The sequence below is a fragment of the Tachypleus tridentatus genome, chromosome 1 (assembly GCF_004210375.1).
Source record: "Tachypleus tridentatus isolate NWPU-2018 chromosome 1, ASM421037v1, whole genome shotgun sequence".
Taxonomy (NCBI): Eukaryota; Metazoa; Arthropoda; class Merostomata; order Xiphosura; family Limulidae; genus Tachypleus; species Tachypleus tridentatus.
The window spans coordinates 87,054,593-87,064,017 of record NC_134825.1 but is presented as its reverse complement, the minus strand read 5'-3'; positions in this window follow the sequence as shown (position 1 = coordinate 87,064,017).

Sequence of the window (9,425 nt, the reverse complement as noted above, 5' to 3'; positions counted from 1 at the left end):
AGCATAAACGTGTTCCACGCTAGGGCCCGAAAGTGCATAATAAGAGTGACCATCAAATCTTGCTATTAGGTCAAATAAGAGTAACTCGAGTCTGGTGGTGGGCGCTTTGGCTAACTGCTCTCTAGTCTATTAAACATTTGCGGGAAAAATGTAAAAACAATTAAAAAGAATATATTAATGTTACAGCATGTAAGTTTAGACGGATATCATATTTTCTTTTGAAACTTGATGATCATTTTCGGAACGTGTTTCTGTCATCATGTTCAATGATGAAGAATTCAGATATACCGTTATATTTTAACCACGCAAAAAATAGCCATGTGGATTTGTTTTGAGGTTGATTATTTTTCACTTTTTAGCAGAAAAAAGAAATGATAAATATATATAATGAAGTATGAGTGTATAATAAACTAACAAGTAGCTACTTAAGAAAAACACAATTTAGTGTATGATCGTTTAGAGTTCTTCATGAATTTAGAACAGGGCGAATAATGTTTAAATAACTCGATATATCTGTCAGAGAAACTTTTGACACAGAGGAATAAATGCGACATAACTTTCTTCCTACTTATACTTGTTTCATGATGTGTTAATTACGGTTCTTCTTTATTGGGTGTTAAACATATCCTTTTCCCAAAGAGGTTCGTTGTTAAAATGCATCATTTTTTCTTCTTAGCATCTTCTGCAATAACAGTATTGTTTACTTAGGAACTAAGTAGTCTGTGATGCTTACTTTTACACTGTTAGAGTAGTTTGATCAAGAGTTGAGGTTATTAGTCAGTATTTGTAATTTAGATTGTTTATTTTGGGTTTCTCAAAGAGTTGTTAAGTTCTATCGGCTGAAAATAGAACACTGAACTAATTATTGTTTATTGAATTCCAATTCTGATTGTTACATTTCAGTATCCATTGTTTAGATTACATTTTAATTATAAATGTTGATTTACTTAACATACGATGAAATTAACACATATATTAATGGTTTCGTTCTAAATTAAAAATAAATCACAAGTTTTTAATAACTTATACGATCTAAAGAGAGATATAAATGCAAACAGTTTACTCATAGTTTCGTTATGTGAACAAACATTAATAAATCTAGAAAACTACACATTTTTATTAATTTCATATTGTTGAAATATTTTTCCAAATTGTGTTAGAAATCTCTTTTTTCAGTGGAATTCAAGGTTTGATTTGCAATATCTTCCTTGCATATTGTGAGTAGACTAGTAATCAAATTAAAAATAAAGCGATGTGTATAATTGTTGCTGTTTATAATTAAGCATAAATCCACTCAAAGGACTATCTGTGCTCTGCAAAAATACACATTCGGTATCTGCTTCCTACACAGTGGAGAATCGTATCCCGGATTTTAGCGTTGTAAATAAGAAAATATTTTAATGTTTGCCAGAAGAAAGAATGAACTGTATGCGTGTGTTTTTCAATCTGTTTAACTTCAATAATATAATATACACTATGTTTATCTTTTCACTGTGCCTGTATTGTGTTAAAATGTTAGATCTTTGGATTCTACTTAGTTTTCCATTATTATCAAATCTGGATAGAAAACTATGACTTTCTACTGGTTTCCTATTGTTTATTTCTACTTTTTTTAAATTTTCAGAGAGATATGAATTGTTCTTATAATACACTTAGCTCCTAGAATTAGCTTTGAGTATTATATTGTCATACAATCTTTTTAAAAAGATTTTATTTAAACTATTTATACACTAAAATGCTGGTAAATCCATGACTTTGTTGGCTACAGAATCCTTAATAACAAATGAGCTGCCTGCAGAAAGAGAAAAATGCTGCCAATATTGCAGTTAATCTCATTAAGTAATATTTGGATCCGCTAAACAGAAAGTTACGTAAAAGTTAGAAATGTATGAACACAATCTGTACCAAACAGCATAACAACAAGCAGGCAATATTGCAGGTAATCTTTTTATATACTTTCCTTAGTAGACACTTGATTTCGCCACAGAGATCGCTATAAGTCTGATCGAAGGCAGATAATTTATGTTCATGGTCTGCAGTCGATAAAAGGCTGCCTTAACAGCAGCTTTAAGGAGGCTGATTGGTTTAAAATAGTTCAATATAATGTTTTTACAATCATAAATTTTGTTGTTTAAAACCTTGTTTTATCCTGATTCATAATAGAAATTTTACATAACATCATGCAATCACGATCATCAGAAATTAGAATCAGTAAAGATCATTGCCCCTGCGTTAGTACAAAAACAACATAATTTCAGATGTTGTTCCTGTAAAAACACGGTTCAATAACGTTTGATGAATAACTTATGCTGTCATTCACGAAGTCAATAAATATATTATTTTTGTTATCAAACACACTTGCTACTTAGTCAGTAGCAAAATAACTGTTTTCGTTAACAAACATTCATGCATTTTATATTAACGTAAAGCTAAATTAATACTTAAATAATTGACACCAGTTCATATAACAGAAAGTTTTGGTTATTATGACTCGGAAGAAAATTCCACATTTCTAACAGATTGAACAACATAATCAAATCTGGATTTTATCAAATTTCTATATAAATATGGCGTCAGTGTTGTACGGCCATCATGCAATTTAGGATGCTGGAGAAATTGGAATTTAGTATTTCACCGAAGAGAAGTACCTTATGAATTCGTAGTGATTAAAACAACAAGTCCTGTGACTTTTTGTAAATATTGGGCTATGAAATTCAAATATTAAAAACAGGTAAAACAAAAAGTTCAAAATATAACAAATGTTATCTCTTTACTCGAAAACATTCTTTAATGTATGTATGTCATTTCTTCTTCCCCAATAGTTTGGAAAAATAGAATGACGTCATAGTTCCACGAAGTGGATTATGATGGTGCGTTGCTAGGGTCACGTTGCCAGACCATTAGGAAAAACGAATGTTCTCATGCAGCCATGATATTTAATAACAGAAGTTGTCTGTTGCCAGAGAATCACGTTGCCGAGAGAGTTTTGTTTAAGCAAAGAAACAGCACCAGAGGGTGCGTGAGTATGATGGTTGAGCAGACAGTTTGCAAGCAAACCACTAGAGGGTGCACTGGTAGATCAGAATGACATAACTTTATAGTAACAGTCAAAGTCTTAAAATTAATAATTTAGTATAATTCTCATAACATTGTGTTTACTGTTTCGATTTATAAGCTAAACAGTAAATAACCTGACTTAATGTTTTCAACTCTTCAATTTTTTCTGTTAAAATTACCATTTTTTGAAAAAAAAACAACAGTTTTTACACAATTCTAAAACTAAGATTGTTTTCAGTCTCAAAATTACAATAACACATAAATAACCTACTGCACAGGATAAAAAATAAAAACCGGATGAGACTGGAAATAATCTTATACACTCTACACGTTTTGTAGTGTATTACTTCGTCATCCTCAGCAACGTAATGTTTTGCACAAAAATAACACTTATTTATACCTTTACAAGATCACTGACTTACAAATCAAAAACGTTTACGCCATCTACCGACAACATTTCCACCATATCCATCATTCTTATTCAGTCAATTAAATTTACTTTTTATATTTAATTATCTCGATAGATTCATCTATATACATGGTAAAAAATGTCCAAGTTGTTGCTAAAATAATAGTTTTCCCATGAATTATGTGTTTAGTTTCATTAATGTGTTTTACTAAAGGTGTAATAATAATAATATTGTTTTTAATATTTTTTTTGCGTTCATTCATTCGGAATTTTAAATTTCTTCTACTCTGTCCTACATAAATTTGTTCAGGTACATATGTTATTATATATACATATTAATTTTTTCTGTTAAATGAATTTCATCTTTAGTTTTATTAAGAATTTCGTTAATTTATGTTTTTGAGTTTATATATTGGACAAAAAAAATTACTTGTTACTTAAATATTTTCATAATTTCAGAAGATAAGCCAAGTATAAATGAATTTTTACTTTTTCAGCAAATAATTTTAACTCAATACTTTATCCCTATTTCGATTTTTGAAAGCTCTGTTAACAATATCAGGATTAAAACTTTTTTATACTGCATTGTGCTAATTAATACTAATGTATTATTAATATCATCCTGCTCACAACATAATTTTATTTTTAGTATCCTATCCACTTAAGCGTAACATGCAGTAGGTTTTGAGATATAATATGATAAGATTGTTGATGTGGTTGAATGTTTACAAAAAACGGTTTTTGATAAACGGAAATTTTCAAATTATCCTTATTTTTACTCAATAAATCATTGAAGAAAGGTAAACAACTATATACAATTAAATCTGATAAAATTATCATGATATTAAGGTAATTAGCAAAAAAAAAGTTCATTCTTATCATGCCGCTAAATCGAAAATATATCACCGACATACTTTAAGTAAACTTTAAGTTTTTTATCCGCATTTTAAAAACTGTCCTTAAATAAACCACATAATAATGGAGATAAAAGAGAATTTACAGCTAAACCTTCGTTCTGTTTATAAACGTTACTGTTTATTACAGAAAAAGAACTTTGAACATGTACTTCTATGACATCAACTAAACCTTCGTTCTGTTTATAAACGTTACTGTTTATTACAGAAAAAGAACTTTGAACATGTACTTCTATCAGGTTAAACATATACAGTATTTCTAGAATCGAAATATTATTTTCCTTCAATTTTTTTTCAAACATCCAATAATTTTTCACCAGTACTTTGATGAACATTGACACAACATGAAAATACTCCAAAATATCTTTTTGATTTAAAATTATATGCTTAATGCTTTTCACAAATTCAAATGAATTTTTAACCGTGAATTTATTTTCATCTCTTAAAAATTATAATTTTTAGATACAAAGTTTGCTACATTATTTAATATTTATAATATCTACTTAGACTTAAAATTGGATCAATATTACAGATAAGTGAAATGTATTAGGTTCACGATTATATTACACAATACAAAGAAATGTGTTAGGTACTCAAATTGTAAAGGTCTTTGATTTCTGGGTAGTGTTGATAACTTCGGTCGCTGGTTCACACATATCTTAATATCTGAGTCACTTTTCAATTTTTTACTTTTAAAAGTATAATACTGGAATCTTTTTAAATGTTAACAAGTTTCTGACCTCATGTTGTGATTATTCAAACACGTTTCAGACTAAGAACATATAATTTTTCAAAAGTATAGATTTTTAAAACATTGTTAATGTAACCTGTATGATATTTTCAGTTAAATATTATGTAGATCAGTGTTACTACATATCAGATGAAATGTATTAAGTTTTTCAAATACTGTATGAAAATAGAATAGACCAATTCTCATGTTGAGGTTACTGACATTCGCTAATAATTGACGGTTTTTCTGAATTGGCCAACCATTTCGCAATATACAGAAGAAGTCAAATTTTGGTCACTCATCTATGTATTAACTGCCGTTAAATCGAGCTACAACTATTTTGAATTCAGCATTCCTGCAGTTATTGTATATTATAGTTCTACTAATAATTATGAACAAACCATCTGCTGTAAGTATGTTTTGAGTATGTTTTTTCATACTGCTTTGAGATTAAAATTAAACAAGTACTGTTACAGAACTATTTCGATATAGATAACATGTATAACTGTATCTTTATGTAAGATATGATCAGCTGTGACAAGCTAAATGAATTCGGAAGAAACGTGTGTCTGCACTTACGTAGAATTTACTTCCTTCCATGGCCTGTAACTGTTGAAAAGAATGAAAACATAGAGACTGTGAATATTTTAAGTTGTTTTCAAATCAAGTATATTGATTAATATGATTTCATATGCTTATACTCATTTACTTCTGTTTTTTACAGGTATCTGTTAAGCATCCCCGCAAGGAAAATATAAATTTTGTTTTTAAAAATTAGGAAATAAGAGTTAAAAAGTACAATAAAAATGTTACAATGGACAACATGTCATTTAACCATAAATTATAAGAGAAGCCACTTACAAATATTATTTATTTTATTAGTTATTCTGATAAATAACTATTAAGTGCTTTCTTACAGAATAAGGGGCTGTTTTCTCCCAATTTGTATTTAACAAACATCAAAAAAGTCTTTCAAAATAAAATGGACATACCTTAATTGATCTTTCAAAATCGAGATCACTATATTGGAGTGATCTGTTGGTAATGGTAATTATAAGTTACCAAACAGATAGGCTTAAAAAATCAATCAGCTATTTCTATAAAAAATAACAATGAAAATATTCCAAATATAATTAGCTTTAGAGATCAATGAAGATCTCTAAATGAACTTGTGTCTTAGGACTTACATGCATTGTCTAATGTTCCAGAAGGATGTTACGAAATGGAAGATACTACAAAGGATGAATGTCATCTAAGGGTTCAGATACACATAGTTTCTTCAAAAATGTCAGCAGTGTAATTTGTAAAATTCATCCGTGTCTTAAAGATATTCTTGTGGTATTTGATCATCATTTTGACGTTACTGCGTCAACGAAGGTTTCGTCAGGGTAAATTTTTAATGTTCAGATTGTAACAAAGGATTTGAATATTTAAATAAACATCATTGTTCAACTCATTGTAACGTTTATCACGGTAATATGTGTTATCCATAGTTTGTGTTGATTATAACAATTTTTTTAAATAGCAGACTGTTACAAAAATAATGTAAAACAAATAGTATCTTCATATGAAAAGTTTTATTAATTTAAAAATATTATTTTATTATTGGTACAAAAATGTAAATCAGATTTTTCGTTAATATAGTGAAATAAACTGCAAATGATATTAATCATTTGTTTTAAATAACCATTTTTTTTCATAATAAAGACGCTAAGAATCATCTAATAACCATTTATTTTGTGAGTTTAAGATTGGATAATAAACCGGAATTCATGATGAAAATTACTGTGTGTGTCATAATATTAATGATAAGGAAAAAGTTTTCATCTTGTGACGAATTTTGTAAATTCTTGTTTTCAAAACAGTGTGAAAAGTATAATGCTGCAGCTCTCAGCATGAAAGATTTTAAAGAGAATTTTATTTTGAATGATCTTATATGACAATGAATAAAGCCTTACCTTATCATAACTAGAGGGAAAATTGAGTTTTATCACTGTTCCCTAAAACGTTTGGTTTACAAGAACTCTTAAAAGATATTCCCATACATTTTCAACATAAAATTACAACAAGAATAATAATGACTTATAACAGATGCCAGTTTTTACACTCCCTATAACATATTAGCATTCTTAGAGCAAACATTTCCAGACTGGAACTGTCAGCAACAAGAGGAAGGTACAGCTTTGACTTCTAAGAAGAGATGTATATGTAAGAAAATAACACCGTCGTTGTAGAAAGTTTCCTCTTTAAAATGTGTTAAGTTTTTGTTTTAAATTTTGTTAAAAGTTGCATTTCTTTTTTTTTCTTCAGATGTTGACATACTTCTATGGGGCTGTATTAAATTCAGGAAAGAATCACAATCTGTGACATAGACTCTTTCAGGTACATGACCATTGCTTTTGCATGCATGGCTGTATAGAGAAGCAAATTTATACCACCAGGATTAATAGCTCTCATATCTAATCATGAATCGTTTATGGCTAACAACTGTAGCAAAGTAAGTATCCAGTGGCTAGATTGCTTACAGAAATCTAACAGGCTAAGATACAGCATGCACTTAAAAGTGGTGAGAAAAAAAATCTAAAATACCAAGTGGGTGGTTTCAATAAGAAACAAAGTACAATCTACGAATTTTGCGTGTCCAACTACCATGGGTGAAATACATGTTATGATTATGATACACCAAATGTAGATCTATGTAGACATATGAGATTTGTTAGAATGGGTACATTAGGAAGAAAACAACAACTCGAAGCACTGGGATACAAGCTCATATCTATTTGGGAACATAAACTGAAAAAATAATCCGTGATGACGAGAAAACCCACTTGTAGAGAAAAATATACATGTAAAAACGGCTGGTATGGGTAGAGAAAACTCTATGTATAGGAGCGAACAATGTTTCGACCTTCCTCGGTCATCGTCAGATTCACTGTTTGTTTCTTATTTAGTATTTGGGTGTTTGCTATAGTTACGTTGTGTTTATTTGATTTGCAGTGTTTTTGAAACGTGTGAAGGTGACTATTTGTCTTCTTTGAATCTGGTTTCCATTTTTTTACTTGTTTCTCTAATATAGAAGACGTGGCAGTTATCACATTGTATTTTATAAATAATGTTGGTGTGGTGTTTGTCAGTGTAGTTTTTACATAGTATAGACCTCAGTTTTGTGCCTGTTTTTTGAATAAATTTGGTATTAACTGGAATGTCATATCTTGTAACCAGTTTTTGCCAAATGTTGGTTATTTTTCTGCTGATGTCGGGAATATATGGTATGCAGCAGTATATGGTTTCGTGATTTTTTAAATCGTGGGGTATATTTACTTTTGTTAGTTGATTTTGCTTTGTATTTAAGGGTGTGTATAATATTTTCTACGGTTTGTGAAGGAAACTTATTGATATTGATGAAGTATTGTTTTATTTTGTCTAATTCGTCGTTAATTTTATCTGGTGAGCATAGTTTTATGGCTGTGTTTATTTGGTTTCTTAGTATGTTGAGTTTTTATTTTGTTTCATGTGCTGATTCCCAAGGAATGTATAGTCCAGTATGAATGATTTTTCGGTGGATTTCTGTTTAAATTGTGTATCGGTTTTTGTAATTTTGAGGTTAAGAAATGATATTTGATTGCTCTCTTCTTGTTTACATGTGAAGTTGATGTTGGGATGTATAGAGTTAATGTGATTGAAAAAATTAAATATGTGTTTTGTAGATGTGAATCCCATAATCGTGTCGTCTACATATCTGTACCAGTATAGTGGTGGATGTAATGCTGTGTTAATTGCTTGTGTTTCAACTTGTATCATAAAAATATTGGCTAAAACTGGTGATACTGGATTTCCCATGCTTAGCCCATTTGTTTGTACACTGTTTGTATATGTGAGCAATCAAGTTCACCACCCTGTAGCCACTGTGAAAACAAGATATCTTTCACTGGTACTGTAGTGTCCGAAGAAATGAAAAAGAACAGTTCAGTATGACTACTAGATAATTAAAATGTAAACCTGACGATGACCGAAGAAGGTCGAAACGTTGTTCGCTCCTCTACATAGAGTTTTCTCTATCCATACCAGCCGTTTTTACATATATAAACTGAAAAAGATGAATACTAATAATTATTCAAGCTTAATAAACTTCCTTAGGGACTACCCATTACCTTTTAGCCTAGATATAAAATGTCCCTCTATGAAAGGAGAGTCAACTTGACAAGACCTGTACAATGTAAAGTAAGAAGAAAAAAATCAAATATGTAAACTTTACATTCCTTTGTTTATGGATGTTTAACAGCTACTGTGTGTCCACTTAGACATCCTACCATCA